At 42.3% G+C, this 17382-nt stretch overlaps 1 long non-coding RNA gene across 1 annotated transcript; it reads right to left on the bottom strand.

The window, feature by feature from the left end:
- Window positions 1-657: 657 nt before the first annotated feature.
- LOC146399827 (uncharacterized) lies at window positions 658-6157 on the bottom strand. Its single transcript, XR_014816725.1, has 2 exons — window positions 5942-6157; window positions 658-5159 (listed from the first exon to the last, which is right to left on the bottom strand). It is a non-coding gene; the product is annotated as an uncharacterized LOC146399827 (long non-coding RNA).
- Window positions 6158-17382: the final 11225 nt, after the last annotated feature.

The raw sequence follows: 17382 nt of genomic DNA, 5'->3' as shown, positions 1-17382 counted from the left end.
CCCTGGGTTTCTACAGGTTATTAAAATATTTGGCTAAATGGCTGAATACACTTAACTGAAAGTCACAATATTTTCAGATACAACATTTGGAATTGAACTAATTGTTCTTCTTTGGCTTCTCAAATGGCTAGCACAGTCCTCTCAGATACCCTTGGCAATGGGCTATGGACTTTGCAAATCACAGACTAATGGGGCACCATTTCCAGGAATGTTCATTTTGCTAAGTGCCCTTTAACCTAAAATGTCTTACATTAAACAAACTACATTATGAAGAGAATGTAATATTTGTACAGGTTTTGTTTGTTTGTTTTAAGATAAAACAGGACATTTTAAAGAAAATTTTGCTCGCAGTGCTGGCATCATCTCTCCAATTGCCTGAGGATATGTGTTCACTTTCCTTTTCCTTGAGATTGGGAGAATTTAAGATGCTCTAACCTAATATGTTGATCTCAGTCAGAGCTCACTAAATGACTTCGAGAAAAGCTAGCCAGCCTTGATATTGGCTGTGTTTTGGTCTTTATCATTCTCCCTTTCTCCATCTCCTAGGTATGCTAACAACAAAAGGAGCTCATCTAAAGCTCGTAGGACTTTGAGGACTAAGAGAATAGTGCCAAACTATTATGAACTCTCCTTCCTTTCTTTCTCTCTCCCTCTCTCTTTTCTTTCTTCTCTTTTTCTTTTTCTCTTTCTTTCTTTTTTCCAACTGTCTGTAAATGCCTAAGTATTGTGCATGAGGCTCATGGTTTCAGACCAGGCTGGTTATCTCATATTGGATGTCCCTTTCCTGAGGGCACCAATTCCCACATATGCACACTAGCTTTTCTTATTCAGCATCCTTACCCCTGACTCAGAGCTGTTCACATAACTCTAATCTCTCTACAGCACCTCTGGTTTCTCCTCCCAGCTTCTTTCTATGAACTTCCAGCTGCTTCTTCTGCTGTTCTATAAGGACAAGAGGTGAAAGCATGAGGTTTTTTTCTGCTAAAATTTGATATGCCATTTCTGCATTTCCTGAGTTGGCTAGAGGTAAATATAGTTCATGATGCCATTTAATATAATTTTTAAGCCCTTGTATTTTCTTTAATCTTTTTCAATTATTTCAACTACTCCTCCAGTTTTTGTACAAAGCTTGATAAGACTAAGAGAAACTTTCTATAATAAAAAAAATAGGACCATGCTGTAAAATTACTTAGAATAGGAATAGAGATGATAGTCTGAATGATGGATATATTCTAAAGATACTGTTAAAAACCTAACAACTGATCCCACTCTCCCCAACATAAGACAGAAGAAGGATAGGAAGGAAATGAGCAGCCCACTGGGAGAGAAAAGAAAGATACTTACTTAACAGACTTCTCATTATACTTTAGAGAATCAAAAGGCAGTGTCCAGGAAGAAAGCAGGACAGAGTGGAGAGACTCCTCTTTGGACAGATTTATGGTCCTCTCATCCACTGAAGATGTTATTTATGAGGGACATGTAGTCAGGCCAGAAGAGAGTACAGAGGATGCATGACCATGGACTTGACTCCAAACCTCATCATTAACTATGGCACAAATCATGTTTCCCATCCAAGTACACAGTAACTTAATGCCGGGTCTTCAGGAGGTGTGCAATTAAGTCGTACTGGCACTAGGCAGGAGTTTTAAATTAAACAGACATGATGTATATTAATGGCCTAATGTGACAACAAAGGAGCAGTTTGGGATTATTTTCTTTCTCTCTCCAAATGGGCTTTGATCTGCGTGCTCTCTCATGTTGCCAGGATTAGTGTGCTGTCTAGAGGCTCAGGGTTAGAAATGGACCGCCACTTAAGGACTCACTGTGTGGCTGTGGCTGCCACTCACTAAATCCTATTTCCTGTGTAGGGGTGGGACCATCATCAGTTCTACTTACAATAAAGCAAACTCGGGAAGGCTTAAAAAAAAAAATTTTTTTTTTTTTAAAGAGCGTGTTTCTGGAGTTCCTGTGTGGTGCAGCAGGTTAAAGATCCTGCATTGTCACCACTGTGGCTCAGATTTGATACCTGGCCTGGGAACTTCCGCATACTGCAGGTGTGGCCGAAAAAAAAAAAAAGACTGCGCTTCTATTTTATTTTATGACTCCACTATTTTTCAAACATGTTAACATGTAAGAAATAAAAATTGGAATTAATCTGTATAAAATCTAATACTTGAAGATGGCATAGGTGCAGTATATCAATAAAGTACAGAGACAAAATACAGCTATTTGGACTTCCCTTGTGGCTCACAGCAAAATATAGCCATTTGATTTAAAAAAAAACAAAACTGTCCTACTAAAAAATAAAAAGTAAAAAAATAAAAAATAAAAAGCTGTCCTACTGAGTGCAAATAAGGAAAGATGAGCAAAAATATACTCTAAACCAGTAAATAAAATGGAGAACTTGAAGGCCCTTTTTACTGTTGAGTTTGAAAGAGAAATTTCTTCTTTTTGTAAATGTCAGTTGATCTTAGAAGCTGAACTGGTCATTTGTCATTCCTTTTGGCTCCTCAGCATTCAAGCACCAGTTCCTATATTTGCAAACCTCCACTTCCAATATGGAAGCTGAATGTACTATTTGCCAGTAAGTCTTCCATCTAGAGAGGAGACATGTGACCAAAGTCCTCCCAAGTAGATGCCTCTCTTCAGGACTTTCATTTGGAAACTAGTGATACAAAAAAGTAGAGACCACACTGCTTCTATTCTGGTACAGGAGACCACAGTGGTGGTTCCTGCAACCATGTCCCAGAGGCAGCAAGAACAGACTTTTTTTCTGTCCTTGTCCAAGACTGAAGTTAATGGTGCAAGTGGCAGTGTGTGTGGCCAGTGGGCTCCTTCTATGGCATGAGTTTAGGCATGGTTTCCAGCTCATCTGCAATCTCTAAACCCGATTTTCTGGCTTCTGCAGAGTCTTTTATCTACTCCATGTATTTTTTAAAAAAATAAATCTGCTCTCCGCTCGAAATAGTTTGAGTTGGTTTCTATTGCTTATAACAAGACTTTGATTCATATAGAAACCAATGACAGGAGCAACTGCAGGCAACAGCCTCTCAGGAAACAATCAGAATCTGTGATTCATCATTTGAACACTCGGCAGTGACAGCAAAAAAAAAATCCATTTAGTATTCAAGGACAGATCTCTGGGAGCCCATGCCACACACTGGCAAGACTGTCAACCAGAAGAGCATCTGAAGTGCTCATTAAAGGCAATTCCCTGGAGAAACAAGTGGCGGCTGACAGAGATCAATATGAAAGCAATGAGGGACTAAAGATCTGTACAAGTGGGTAGTTGCTGCTGGACAGCCTCAAGAAAGAGAACGTCCAGCTCAGAGTCCTAAATTCCTGGCTAAGGACCAGCTGGAAACAAAAAACTTTCTATGGTGGTACTTAAAAAAAAAAAGAAAAGTCTTGTCTTTTGCAGCCACTGGGCTAAGGTAGATAAAACCAAACTCAAAGCTGGATCTTTCGATTGACAAACTCTATTAGGAGAATTCACAGATTCCTCAGTTCTAAAAAAGTGAAAGTTAGAACTCTGTCTGGGAAAGTGTTGCCCCGCCCCTCCTCCCCACAATTGAAATATATCATGTCTGGAATCTCTAGCATATTCTGAGCCTCCTTTGCTGGAGGAAGTTGCCCTGCTTCCATTCTTACGACTCTATCTTGCATTCTTTGAAGACCCTACAGCTTAACCTGCTTGGAAGAGTAAGTCACTTCTTCACTTGCCCTCTGCCCTGCATTGCTTGCCAAAATATAACTATTATCAGAGCCCACATTGCCCTGACTGGCCAATTACAAAGTCAAATTGAAGGGAGATGGTTTTGCTAATTTATATTATTAAAAAAAAGATGGAATACCTAAGTGGTTTTCTGATGGTGCTGGGTCCAATAGAGAAGGTAAAAATTTTAGATTAGACTGAAATTATCAATGTGGAAGAAATTACCACAGATTCTGAAAACACTGGGCTAGATCAAACAGCTAGGGGCGATTTAATTGCATGGCCCATTTTTATATTAAAATCTGGCTCACTGAAGCCAATGGAGGCAAATCGTTGCCCAGACCTGCTATGACAAATTTTCAAACAGGCTTGATGATGCAGAAAGCTATAAAAGCAGCAGGAACCAGATTATATATTTGTGGTTGACTAAGAAATTCCTTTTATGGAAATAAGGGGACCCCTAAATGATGGCAAGGGCTTTCCTTCTTTCAGTCTAAATTTTTTGTTATGTTTTTTGTCTTTTTAGGGCTGCATCCATGGCAGATATGGAGGTTCCCAGGCTAGGGGTGGAATTGGAGTTGTAGCTGCTGGCCTACACCACAGTCACAGCAGCTCGGGATCTGAGCCATGTCTGTGACCTTACACCACAGCTCACAGCAACACCAGATCCTTAACACACTGAATGGGGCCAGGGATCAAACCCGAGTCCTCATGGAGACTAGTCAGGTTAATTAACTACTGAGCCATGATGGGAAACTCCCATTTCCAGCTTAAATTGATATGAAAGACAGCCAGCCATGTTCTAAACTCTATTGACCTGAGGAATTCATTATTCTGTGAGGCCTGATGTATCTCTGTGATGAACAATGGGGATCCTTAGGTTTTGACTGCTCACACCAATGTGTAACAGCAATCATTTGTGTGTATTTTGCAGCAACTGCAAACCTAAGCTGGGGAAGTCTTAGCCAAGTCTGTTGTCATTCTCATCGGTGTACACACATGGGCTCACTTTTGTGGTCTGCCCTAGCTTACCCATGCTAATTGAAGTTGAGAAGCTGGAAATTCCTTGGTGTAACGTGAAAAGAATAATTCAAAGACTTAGGGAGATAGGAATGTTGGAGTAAACTTTTTTTTTGTGTGTGGGTCTTTTTAGGGCCTTACCTGCGTCCTCATGGATGCTAGTCAGATTTGTTTCCTCTGAGCCATGTTGGGAACTCTGGAGTAAATTATTATTATTATTTTTGTTGTTTTTAGGGCTGCACTCGAGGCATATGGAGGTTCCCAGGCTAGGGGTCAAATCAGAGCTAGATCCACAGCAACACAGGATCCCAGCCACATCTCCAACCTACACCACAGCTCACGGCAACACTGGATCCTCAACCCACTGAGCGAGGCCAGGGATCAAACCTGCCTCCTAATGGATTCTAGTCAGATTTGTTAACCACTGAGCCATGATGGGAACTCTTAGAGTAAATTATTAATGGTGAAATTCTCACTCATCTCCTAGCTATATCCTTCAAAGGGCTAGAAGACACTTTGTTCACCAAGACATCTATGAGAAACCACCCAGACCTTAGGAAATATTGGAAAGGGGTGCACCAGCATATCTAAATATTGCTAGAGTGGGTGTCAGGAAATACCTAACTGACATGAGCACCCTGATTTCTGTGGGACAAAAAACATGACACAAGGCATATGGCAGAGGCTCAGGAGAGGCCATTAATGGACAGATGCAAAGTGAGCGTCATGACAAGAATAGGCAGCAAGGTCAGAATCATTTTCAGAAGAATTTGGACTGCTGGAGCTGGCAGAAGCTGGTAATTATGAGTTCCCCATGGCCAAATTATAGGGCAGCCCATGCAGGTCCTGCCTGATCTATATAATAATAATAATAGTAATAATAATAACAAACAAAAGAGAACACCCACATCTCTGGGTTTGGTGAATGAGTTTGTCTTGAATCACTGTTAGATTCACAAGTGATGGGACCTGGTAAGCAGGAAATGGCTGATGACCTAGATGCCTTAGCAAGACACTTTCACATCCCGGAAGGATAGGTGAACCCCACAAAAACACAGGGGCCTGACATCATATGATGTTTCTAAGGGTCTAGTGCTCTGCAGCAGCTTTACCTAAGTAATGGTTAACATGTTTGTTAAATACTATAAAAAATATATTCCCAGAGTTCCTGTCATGGCTCAGTGGTTAACAAATCCGACTAAGAACCATGAGGTTGCGGGTTCAATCCTTGGCCTCACTCAGAAGGTTAAGGATTCAGCATTGCTGTGAGCTATGGTGTAGGTCGCAGAGGCAGCTTGGATCCCATGTCACTGTGGCTTTGGCGTAGGCCGGTGGCTTACAGCTCCAATCAGACTCCTAGCCTGGGAACCTCCATATGCTGAGGGTATGGCCCTAGAAAAGACAAAAAAAAAAAAAAAAAAAGATATTCCTATATCAACATAATATCTTAAACAAAGTCAAAAGACCAGTGACAAACTGGGAAATGTTTCTATGCCTTATGTCACAGAGGGCTAATCTCCTATAGAGAACTCTTTTGTGGCATTCCCACTGTGGCTCAGTGGGTTAAGAACCCACCATAGTTTCCTTGAGAATGTGGGTTCAATCCCTGGACTTGCTCAGTGGGTTAAAGATCTGGTGTTGCCACAAGCTGTGGCATAGGTCCCAGATACAGGTCAGATCCCACGTTGCTGTGGCCGTGGCTGTGGCTGTGGTGTAGGCTGGCAGCTGCAGTTCTGATTAAACTCCTAACCTGGGAACTTCCATATGCCACAGGTGCGGCCCTAAAAAGAAGAAAAAAAAGAACCCTTTTGTATTCATGAGAAAAAAAAAAAAATCCAGCAACTGAACAGTAATAGGAAATAGTAAATGGGAAATGACCTGAGTGAAAAATTAAAAGAAATGCGAATGAGCCTTAAATTTATAAAAGATGCTCAGTCTGACTTATAATAAGTGATATGCATATTAAAACTACAGAGGTATCATTTCTTTCTTTTTTTTTCCTTTTCTTTTTTGCTTGTTAGGGCTGCACCTGCGGCATATGGAAGTTCCCAGGCTCGGGGTTGAATTGGCGCCACAGCTGCTGGCCTACACCACAGCAACAGCCACTCGGGATCCCAGACGTGTCTGTGACCTACACCACAGCTCACAGCAACACTACGCTGGATCCTTAACCCAATGAGCAAGGCCAGGGATCGAACTTGCATCCTCATGGATGCTAGTCAGATTCGTTTCCGCTGAGCCATGACGGGAACTTCCAGATGTATCATTTCTTACCAAATTGGCAAAATGCCAGAACCAGGACATCAAACTCTAAGGCTGTGAGAAAACTGGCAGTCTTGTAAATTACTGGCAGGAGTATAAAAATGGAACGAGCTCTATGCTCTAAAATCTGTACTCGTTAAATTACAAATGCACGTCCCCTTTAATTCAGTATTGTCACTTCTAGAACCCCATGCTATAGATATATGTGTGTGTGTACAAAATGATGTATGTACCAGGGGATTTATTGCTGCATTATTTGAAAAGGCAAAAGATAGGAAATAATACATGTTCACTAATAGGAAGCTGTTGCATTGTTATATACACACAATTCTGTGCAGCCATTAAAAAAAAATTGTGAGCCTATGTGATGATATGGAAGATATGTAGGATGCAGTAAGTGAAAAAGCAAGGTGCAGAATGGTGTGTATTATGCTACTCTGTGTAAAAATGACAGGAGTAAGAATATTTGTTACTGTTGCTTATAGGTCTGAGCTGACAGAATAAGGAAAATATATGTGTTTACTAACCATGTACATATACATATCTGTAAGTATTTTAATACAAAGTCAATTGTGTCTATATTTAACTAAACATGAATTTGTACTGATGTCTCCATTTCCACGGGGGTCATTTTAGTCTCCTCCCCTTTCTTATCTGCAACTCCTCCAACAGTGAGAAACCTGCATTTTATCAGCAACCCCCTCCCATTTTGTTCCATATGTTAAACCATTTAGGGTAGGAACATGGATGTAGTCAGGCCAAATACGGATTTTAAAATAAAATATTTTCCATTTTATACCTACTTTATCAGTTCTGATTAATATCTCGGATTATAATGTATATCATACAGACTCAATTTCCATAGCTGGAACATATTCTAAGCATTCTTTGCCAGTTGATTGGAACCAGAATGAATTTACCCATCAAAAGCAGTGTTATGAATAGTTCTCAGTCCCTAAATTAGCACATATAATCCATCTGATTTATAGTGCATCGGCAATATTAACCAGGAGTCAAAACCTCAACTCCTACCCTGAAGATTATATTGGATTTTGGAGAGTTACACCAACAAAGGAAGTTTCTCAAACAAGCCAGCACCCTTCTCCCTGATAACCAGTCCTATTCAGTCCATCTTGGGGACAGTGACTCTGCTGCTGAACTGCAAAGCCAGGCAGAAAACAGGTACCTCCTGCTGGATGTGAAAACCAGTGCCTGGTTTCACAGGGGGACCTCTTACCCTCACGAGTGCTTGCTTGGCCTTAACTGGCTCAGGCTCTTTATTTATTTTTAAATTTTTTTCTTTTTATGGCTGCGCCTGTGACATACGGAAGTTCCCCAGTCAGGGGTCGAATTGGAGCTGCAGCGGAGGCTGATTCCACAGTCAGCGCAATACCGGATCCCAGCCACATCTTTGAGCTACGCTGCAGCAGTGCCAGCTCCTTAACCCACTGAGCAAGGCCAGGGATCGGCCTGCATCCTCACAGAGACAACCTTGTGTCCTTAACCCACTGAGCCACAATGGGAGCTCCCTAGCTCAGGCTCTTTAAAACTGACAGTTTCCATCTGTGGCAGGACCAACTTGGTAGCTGAGTCAAAGCACATGATGGGCACAAGACTCCCTTTGAACACACCTTCGTGAGGCAGGCCTGGAGTGACCTCACACTGAACTTCCTCTGGGAATCAATCTCTGACTCTCAGTACCTGGATCAGACGTCCCAGCTCCCTTAGCTTTCAGGGAGGCCCCAGACTGCGGTACTGTCAGTGCCGGCTAACACGTCTGTGTGCTTTGAGCAAGTTTTTCCAAACTTCTGGGCCTCATTCTTTTCTCCAGAGTTCTCTATTTTCTGATTTTGAAACCTGGATGAACCCTGTCTTAGTCCATCCTTGTCTGCTCTGTGAGCCTGATAGATCAGGGTCCCCAGTCATGACTGTGCTGACCTCACTCCTGGCTACTCTGTGCAGCTGCTGGTCAAGGCTCTCTCCCCACCCCATGGCTCATGAGGCCTCCCCAGGCCTGGGGTGGTGCAGCAGATATTCTTAGTAACAGTTCTGAATAGGTCAGCAGCCATGGGGGTTGACTAAGTAGTCTTGGAAACCAGCTGTGATTTATAACTTTAGCCCAAAGGGAAAACACTGCTGTGGCCCAGGGGAAGGGGTAGCACCATAAATGAGCCTCTTTCCTAGATGCTGGTTCTGGGGAGTCAGGAGAGCTCTAGGAGTCCAGCTCAGGTTTTGGGACATTTCTTTCTCTCTTTTAAAAGGACCCTCTGATGTTTCACAAAGTCAGCTTGGCTTTTGCCCTATTTATCCCAATCAAGGGAGGTTTCTCAGCCTGGTGGCTCATCAGGAACGGATGGACAGATGCCAACAAGTTTGTCCCCAACCCCTGTACATTGTAAACAAGGTGTAAAGTGCTAATCAAACACACATGGCATTCTGGTCAATTTTAAAACACACAGAGCCAATTGGAGATGACAGAATTGCCAATATTCTCTTGTTGTACTTACATTATTTTAACTGAGAATCTTTGGATGGGACCAGGGATTTTTATTTTAACCATATATAGATATGCTCTAATGGGATTTGACCTGCATTTAGAAATTTCAAACTGACAAATCTTTTCAATGCATGTTGTGCATTGGGACTGGTGTATGTTAGTTTGGGTTTTTTCTTTCCCTTTTCTTTTTTTAGGGCTACACCTTCGGCATATGGAGGTTCCCTGGCCAGGGGTCTAATCAGAGCTACAGTTGCTGGCCACAGCCACAGCCACAGCCACAGCCACTCCGGATCTGAGCCATGTCTGTGACCTACACCACAGCTCACGGCAACGCCGGATCCTTAACCGACTGAGTGAGGCCATGGCTAACCCGCAATCTCATGGTTCCTAGTCGATTCATTTCCTCTGTGCCACGACAACTCCAGTTTGGGTTTCCTTTGGGTTTCCTTTGGCTTTTAAAGGGGTTGTGGACTGATCTTATTTGTGGAGTTGCCTGAGTGTCTCACATTAGAGTTTAATGAGATCAAACACAATCTAGTGTTGCCCATTAAGCCCATCATCTAAATCAGTTGCTCTTCATGACAAAACAGGATTAACAGAGCAGCAACCTCTCTTTGGGCCAGGCAGCAATTTTTTTTTAATTGAAATATAGTTGATTTACAATGTTGAGTTAAATTCTGTTGTACAGCAAAATGATTCAGTTATACATACATACACACACACTGTTTCATATTCTTTTCCTTTATGGTTTATCATAGGATATTTAATACAGTTCCCTGTGCTGTAAGTAGGACCTTGTTGTTTGTCCATCCTGTATATAATAATTTGCTTCTGCTAATCCCAAACTCCAAATCCTTCCCTATCCCTTCCCCCCTGCCCCACTCCCCCTTGGCAACTACAAGTCTGTTCTCTGTCTGTGAGCCTGTTTCTGATTTGTAGATAGGTCCATTTGTGACATATTTTAGCTTCTATATGTAAATGATATCATATTTTTCTTTTTCTGACTTACTTCACTTAGTATAATTTTTTTTTTTTCCTTTTCTAGGGATGCTCCCTCGGCATAAGGAGGTTCCCAGGCTAGGGGTCCAATTGGTGCTGTAGCCACCAGCCTACACCACAGCCACAGCAACATGGGATCCAAGCTGCGTATGCAAACTACCACACAGCTCATGGCAACGCCAGATCTTTAACCCACTGAGCAAGGCCAGAGATTGAGCCCATGACCTCATGGTCCCTAGTCGGATTCGTTAACTACTGAGCCATGATGGGAACTCCACATTTAGTATAATATCTGGTTCCATCCATGTTGCTGCAAAATGGCATTTTGTTTTTTTATGGCTGAGTAGTATTCCATTGTATATATGTACCACAATTCCATTTATCTGTCAATGGACGCTTAGGTTGTTTCTGTATCTTAGCTATTGTGATTAGTGCTGCTATGAACATAGGGGTGCAAGTATCTTTTTGAATTATAGTTTTGTCTGGGTTTATGCCCAGCAGTGGGATTGCTGGATCATACGGCCACTCTATTTTTAGATTTTTGAGGACCCTCCATACTGTTTTCCATAGTGGTTTGATCAGCTTACATTCCCACCAATAGTGCAGGAGGGTTCCCTTTTCTCCATACCTTCTCCACCATTTGTTACGTGTAGACTTTTTAATGATGGCCATTCTGACCAGTGAGTCATTGTAGCTTTGATTTGCATTTCTCTAATAATTAGCAATGAGCAACCTTTCTTTTTTTTTTTTTAATTTATTTTTTATTTATTTATTTTTTGTCTTTTGCCATTTGTTGGGCTGCTCCTGCGGCATATGGAGGTTCCCAGGCTAGGGGTCCAATTGGAGCTGTAGCCACTGGCCTACGCCAGAGCCACAGCAACACGGGATCCGAGCCGTGTCTGCGACCTACACCACAGCTCACGGCAACGCCGGATCGTTAACCCACTGAGCAAGGCCAGGGATCGAACCCGCAACCTCATGGTTCCTAGTCGGATTCGTTAACCACTGCGCCACGACGGGAACTCCGCAACCTTTCTTTTTGATCCTCATTTAGCCAACACATCTCTCATGGCTCTCGAACTCTTTATGGGTTACTAATGATCACAATCATAGTTATATAACTGAAATATTTCAGGTTGCCCTCTCCCTTGAGACAGTCAGCTCCATGGGGGTAGGGATTGTTGTCCTGCTCATTGCTGTAACTCCACACCTGGCAGAATACCATCCACCTAGTGGGTACTCTCTCTGTTGAATGAATGAATGGCTTCTCCTGTGTGGGTGACTTACCCTGTGGTATTTGTTTTGTTTTACCTCTACAAATTCCTTTATCTTCTTCCCAGAATTGATTCAGTGTTCTCTTGGATGGAGAGGCCTGAGACAATTCCTTCAGGACTTATCCCTCTCCGGAGGAGTGAACTGGGAAGGGTTTTGGGAACTTGTCAACACAGAGCCACTGAGGTCTTATTCCCATTGTGACAATTCTTATGGGGAGCCACCTTTGAGATCATCTAGAACCACCTCTCTTACTACCACATACCCGACTCTGGCGGATAGTTGCACTGGTTTGTTGCCACTGGTCTTCAGTGAGCCACAGAGGAGCAAGGTTAAGCTGAGGTAATACTCTTAAGATACTTTTCAAGTGTCACCTCTGCGCATACTGGCTTGTGATTACTGCACACCCGCTGAGATGCTGGCGCTGGCACTCAAGTGCCAGGATCACATCTTGACTCAGGAGCAGTGCAGAAGTAAGTTTAGATTGAGTTTTTGCATTAGCACATATGGAGGTACCCTGCCTCTTGTTAAGAGTTGGTTTGTGACTTTAGTTTTCTTCAGAAAATGACCACGGCATATGGAGGTTCCCAGACTAAGGGTCTAATCGGAGCTGTAGCCGCCAGCCTACTCCAGAGCCACAGCAAATTGGGATCTGAGCCACGTCTGTGACCTACAACACAGCTCCCAGCAACGTCGGATCCTTAACCCATTGAGCCACGACGGGAACTCCCTGAGTTCACTGTTAATTTCTGGGAATGTGCATGGAGATACCTCTATTTTTTTCTCTCTCAACTTGAGTGTCCAGCCCATTTTGTTACTATTTGGTTTAAGTTCAATCATAATTTCCTTAAATCTCGATTGGATAGCCTGTACTTTTAAAATTTTTTTTGTCTTTTGTCTTTCCTAGGGCTGTACCCATGGCATATGGAGGTTCCCAGGCTAGGGGATGAATTGGAGCTGTAGCCACCAGCCTAAACTAGAGCCACAGCAACGCCAGATCCGAGCCGAGTCTGTGACCTACACCACAGCTCACAGCAACGGGGGATCCTTAACCCACTGAGCAAGGCCATAGAACCTGCAACCTCATGGTTCCTAGTCGGATTCGTTAACCACTGAGCCACAATGGGAACTCCATGGATAGCCTGTACTTTAAGTCATTTCTGATAGTACTGTCCTCTTGTTTTAAAGACCTTCAAAGGCCTTCACTGCTTGTTGGATATTGACTTTTTTTTTTCACCCAGGAATTCAAGCCTAGTTCTTGGAGCTAGACTGCCTAAATCCACTGCTGAAAGGTGTGTGACCTCTAGTTTTCTTACCTGCAAAATTAGTCTGGGATCTACTTCACTGAGTTGTTCAGGATTGAGTTAATACATGGACAGTACTTGGCCTATAGTGCGCTCTGAGAACATATTATCATCTGATCCTGGCCTGGATAGAGTGCAGTAAACTCCACGAGGACAGGGATTTGTTTGCTTTATTACTGGAATAGTACCTAGAACATATTCATCAAATATGTTAAGTGGGCTAATCCATTATTACAGACCAGCCAAATGAAATACTTCCCATTCCCACCTATTTTAGATGTCCTGCTTTGTGCTCTTTCCTTTGCTTGTAACACCATTTCTAGTGGTTGGTCATAACCACTCAATGCTCAGCTTAAATGGCAGCATGAGGCCTTTCCTAATCATCCCGGGAGGAAGGAATCTTTCCCTAGACTACACTTGCATGGTACACTGGGTGAAGTGTTCTTCAGCGTTTAGCAGCCTTCTCTATTTAGTAAGAAACTTGAGGTTAGCACACCATTTATTTCTCAAGACTAGACTAATAGCTGACACTGTTGAATCAATGTGCACGATTCTTAAAAATGGACATTAGACTTAATAATCTGTTAGAGCTCTGTCATTGTTGTGGCAGCCTTTCTAGGACTGCCTCTGGGTGGGGTGAGCAATAGGGAAGAAGCCCCAGGGATACATGTTTCCCAGTTATGGGCTACGCCCTCAACATCTACTAGTCACTTCATGACCATAGGGTGGGCCTTGGACCTAGGTTTGAGGCACTTAAGTTAGGAATAGCAATAATAATACATACATATTATATGATTTGGCATGATCAAATAAGGTAACATTAAGAAGTGTTTTGGAGTTCCCGTCGTGGCGCAGTGGTTAACGAATCCGACTAGGAACCATGAGGTTGCGGGTTCGGTCCCTGCCCTTGCTCAGTGGGTTAACGATCCGGCGTTGCCGTGAGCTGTGGTGTAGGTTGCAGACGCGGCTCGGATCCCACGTTGCTGTGGCTCTGGCGTAGGCCGGTGGCTACAGCTCTGATTCAACCCCTAGCCTGGGAACCTCCATATGCCGAGGGAGCGGCCCAAGAAATAGCAATAGCAACAACAACAACAACAAAAAAAAAAAGACAAAAAAAAAAAAAAAAAGAAGTGTTTTGATAATTATTATAGACTATTAAAACATTCATTGTTGTTGAAAATCATACCGTGACCTAAAAACGGGAAGGGGTAGGTTCCTACCAATGAGGGTAGGCAGTGGCTCATGTACCTACACAAATGCACTGAGCAGACCTACTCTAAGTTTTAAGGACCATTTTAAATTACTCAATAATAGTATATCTTACTGGAGAAAGATCACATTCATTCTGAAAAACAACATTGCTTTTAAAGAATGTCAATAGCTTACCAGTGATTCTTTTAACTTTTTTTTTTTTTTGGCCATGCTCATGGCCATAGATCGAACCTGTGCCACAGCAGTGACAACACTGGATCCTTAACCTGCTGCACCACAAGGGAACTCCTGCTATAACATTTTGTCTTCGTCTCCATAACCAGTATCAAGAATTGTCATAACCAGTGTCAGAGATTGTGTAAGTTATAGTATTTTCACTATACCCTTGATGGAAAAACTCAGAGTGCTCAAGTCCCACAGGAAGTGATGGCAGTGGGACAATGTGATTGGGAAGAACTTGCTTTTGAAATTTGCCATATTTAACAGCAGGGTAAACCATGAAACTATTGGAAATGCACAGGCCTTGAGAAGTTTGCTTTAATGATTTTGGAAGACAGAGGGATTTGGCCAACAGTTCATTTTTAGTTCAAATCAGTGTGAAATTTCCTATACAATATTCCAGATTTGGCCAGGGCATCCCACTCCATTCCACAGCAAAGATATGCCCTCCAAGGGGAGTTCTGAGCCATCTGACACACACGTCCCCAGAGGCATTAGCTGTTTTTTGACTGGACCATGTATTGGCTCATGCTGTTTAAGGTTTGTAATGTAAAAAACAACTAAATCTCAAGTCCATATTCTCCTATGGCCAGTCTTGTTGAGGTTATTTTATAGAGTTCGAGACTTCCTGGTGTCCAGATAAAACACTTCAGCAAATGGCCTCCTTTAGAAGATACTGTACATGTGGCTTTGCAGTGTGACTTCACACTACTCAGTGGTCTGGCAGCTCGTGAATAGGATTATTTGTATCTCTCATAAAATCTAAGGTCCTGGAGTTCCTGTTGTGGCGCAATGGTTAACGAATCCGACTAGGAACCATGAGGTTACGGGTTTGATCCCTGGCCTTGCTCAGTGGGTTAAGGACCCGGCATTGCAGTGAGCTGTGGTGTAGGTTGCAGATTGCAGACTCGGCTCGGATCTGGTGTTGCTGTGGCTCTGGCGTAGGCCGGTGGCTACAGCTCCAACTCGTCCCCTAGCCTGGGAACCTCCATATACTGTGGGTACAGCCCTAGAAAAGACAAAAGACAAAAGACAAAAAAAAAAAAAAAAAAAAAACCAAAACTAAGATCCTGATTCATGGTCACTCCAGTGATTGAAGAATGAGACAGATGTGATACCTTGACCGCCATTCCAATCCTCACCATTGAGCCAATGAGATGCCTCTGTTGAAACTCAGCTGTAGGTATGGCTTACCTCTTAACTGATAGAAAGCAGTGCTTAAATACAAGCTGCTACAAAGCTTAAAGGAAATGATCTTTAGCCCGGTTTCCTAATGCATTTATCACTATGTTGGCTTCAGTAGGTCAGAGATAGTACTGAAATGCAACAGTGTTTTTTCCTTGGATCCTGCCACTTAATCTACAGCTTTGAGAAAATGATTTATTTTTGGCTGCTCCTGCAGCATGCAGAACTTCCTGGGTCAGCAATTAAACCCACACCACAGCTGTAACCAGAGCCACAGCAGTGATAACGCTGGATCCTTAACCTACAGAGCCATCAGGGAAGTCCTAAATTTCTCTAATTGGCTAGAGCATCACTTTAATCCTGTGTAAATCAAGAACTTGATCTGTAACTAACAAATATCCCTAATTAGAATTGAGATGTGATTTCTAATAGCCTACAATGAAAACTGTACCCAGATGGCAATGTTTAACTCATTTATACAGATTCTATGAAGGTACAGCAAGTAGTCTCAATATAAAATATATTTGAGATATGAGGAAATGTGGGTAAGTTGAGTGCTAATCCTAAAACATAAGCTGACAGTCTTAAAAGTCATACTAAAGGGTATTCTCCTGATTTAGGAGCTATTTTTTCCTTTGTTATTTCTTAGAGAGGTTTCCTTTGGTTAAGAATCAAGCAGTGTCCATTCATTTACTTTGCATATGAACAAGTATCAATTTCACAAACTTATAGTAACTCTAGTACTTAATATTTTCACTTAAAAAATTTTTTTTGAAGCGCCAGGTTAGCTATTTAGGAATTTTGCAGAAGTAGATTTGTCACTTGGATATTTCTAAACATTGCTTTGAAGAGTACAGAGATCCAGTTGTTTCGTTCTGAACTTGTAACAAGATCCTCGCAGCTTAGATGACAGGTCACCATAGGCGAAGAGTTTTGTTTTTGGTTAAGATATGACAGATTTTAGAATTTAGAGTACCTTTCCAATGCCATCTTGTTTTGCTAGTGTCTTGATTCTGCAACTGTTTTCATCTGTGGGAGTATTAAGTTTCCCAGTTTAAGGATATGTTTATGGTTAGAAAATTATCAATCACACTTACATCAGAGCTTTTTTTTTTTTTTTTTTTTTTTTTAGGGCCGCACCCATGGCATATGGAGGTTCCCAGGCTAGGGGTCCAATTGGACCTGTAGCTGCCAGCCTATGCCAGAGCCACAGCAACACTGGATCCGAGCCAAGTCTGTGGCCCACACCACAGCTCATGGCAACACCAGATCCTCAGCCCACTGAGCGAGGTCGGGGATCAAACCTGCATCTTCATGGATCCTAGTCTGGTTTGTTAACCGCTGAGCCATGAGGGGAAATCTAAGTTAATATCCTCTTCTGCATATTCTACTCAATTGGACTAAATCAGTTATCTAAAGGTTGTACAATTCTAGAGCTTTTTGTATCCATATACTATGGCAAAAAATATTCCATGTTTGAAAGAGAAAAACTGTAGTACTCAAGGCCACAGAATTCTCATCTCTAATTCAGTAAAATTCTAACTGAAGAAGACATTTATCAAGTATCTGCATGATTCTTTAAATAAAGCAATTAAATGCCAATGGTTCAAGGTGGGGTAGGTATACCAAGGAGATACTCTGCCAGAGACACGGTTGGTTCCAGAAGCAACAGTGTACACGGAACCCTGAAGCCCAAG

Source organism: Sus scrofa, chromosome 9 (assembly GCF_054392235.1).
Source record: "Sus scrofa isolate SSC_HxYL_T2T_F1_AM1 chromosome 9, Sscrofa_HxYL_maternal_Yorkshire_Landrace_v2.0, whole genome shotgun sequence".
Lineage (NCBI taxonomy): Eukaryota > Metazoa > Chordata > Mammalia > Artiodactyla > Suidae > Sus > Sus scrofa.
The sequence above is the reverse complement of the archived record's forward strand: the minus strand, read 5'-3'. Positions and strand labels throughout refer to the sequence as shown.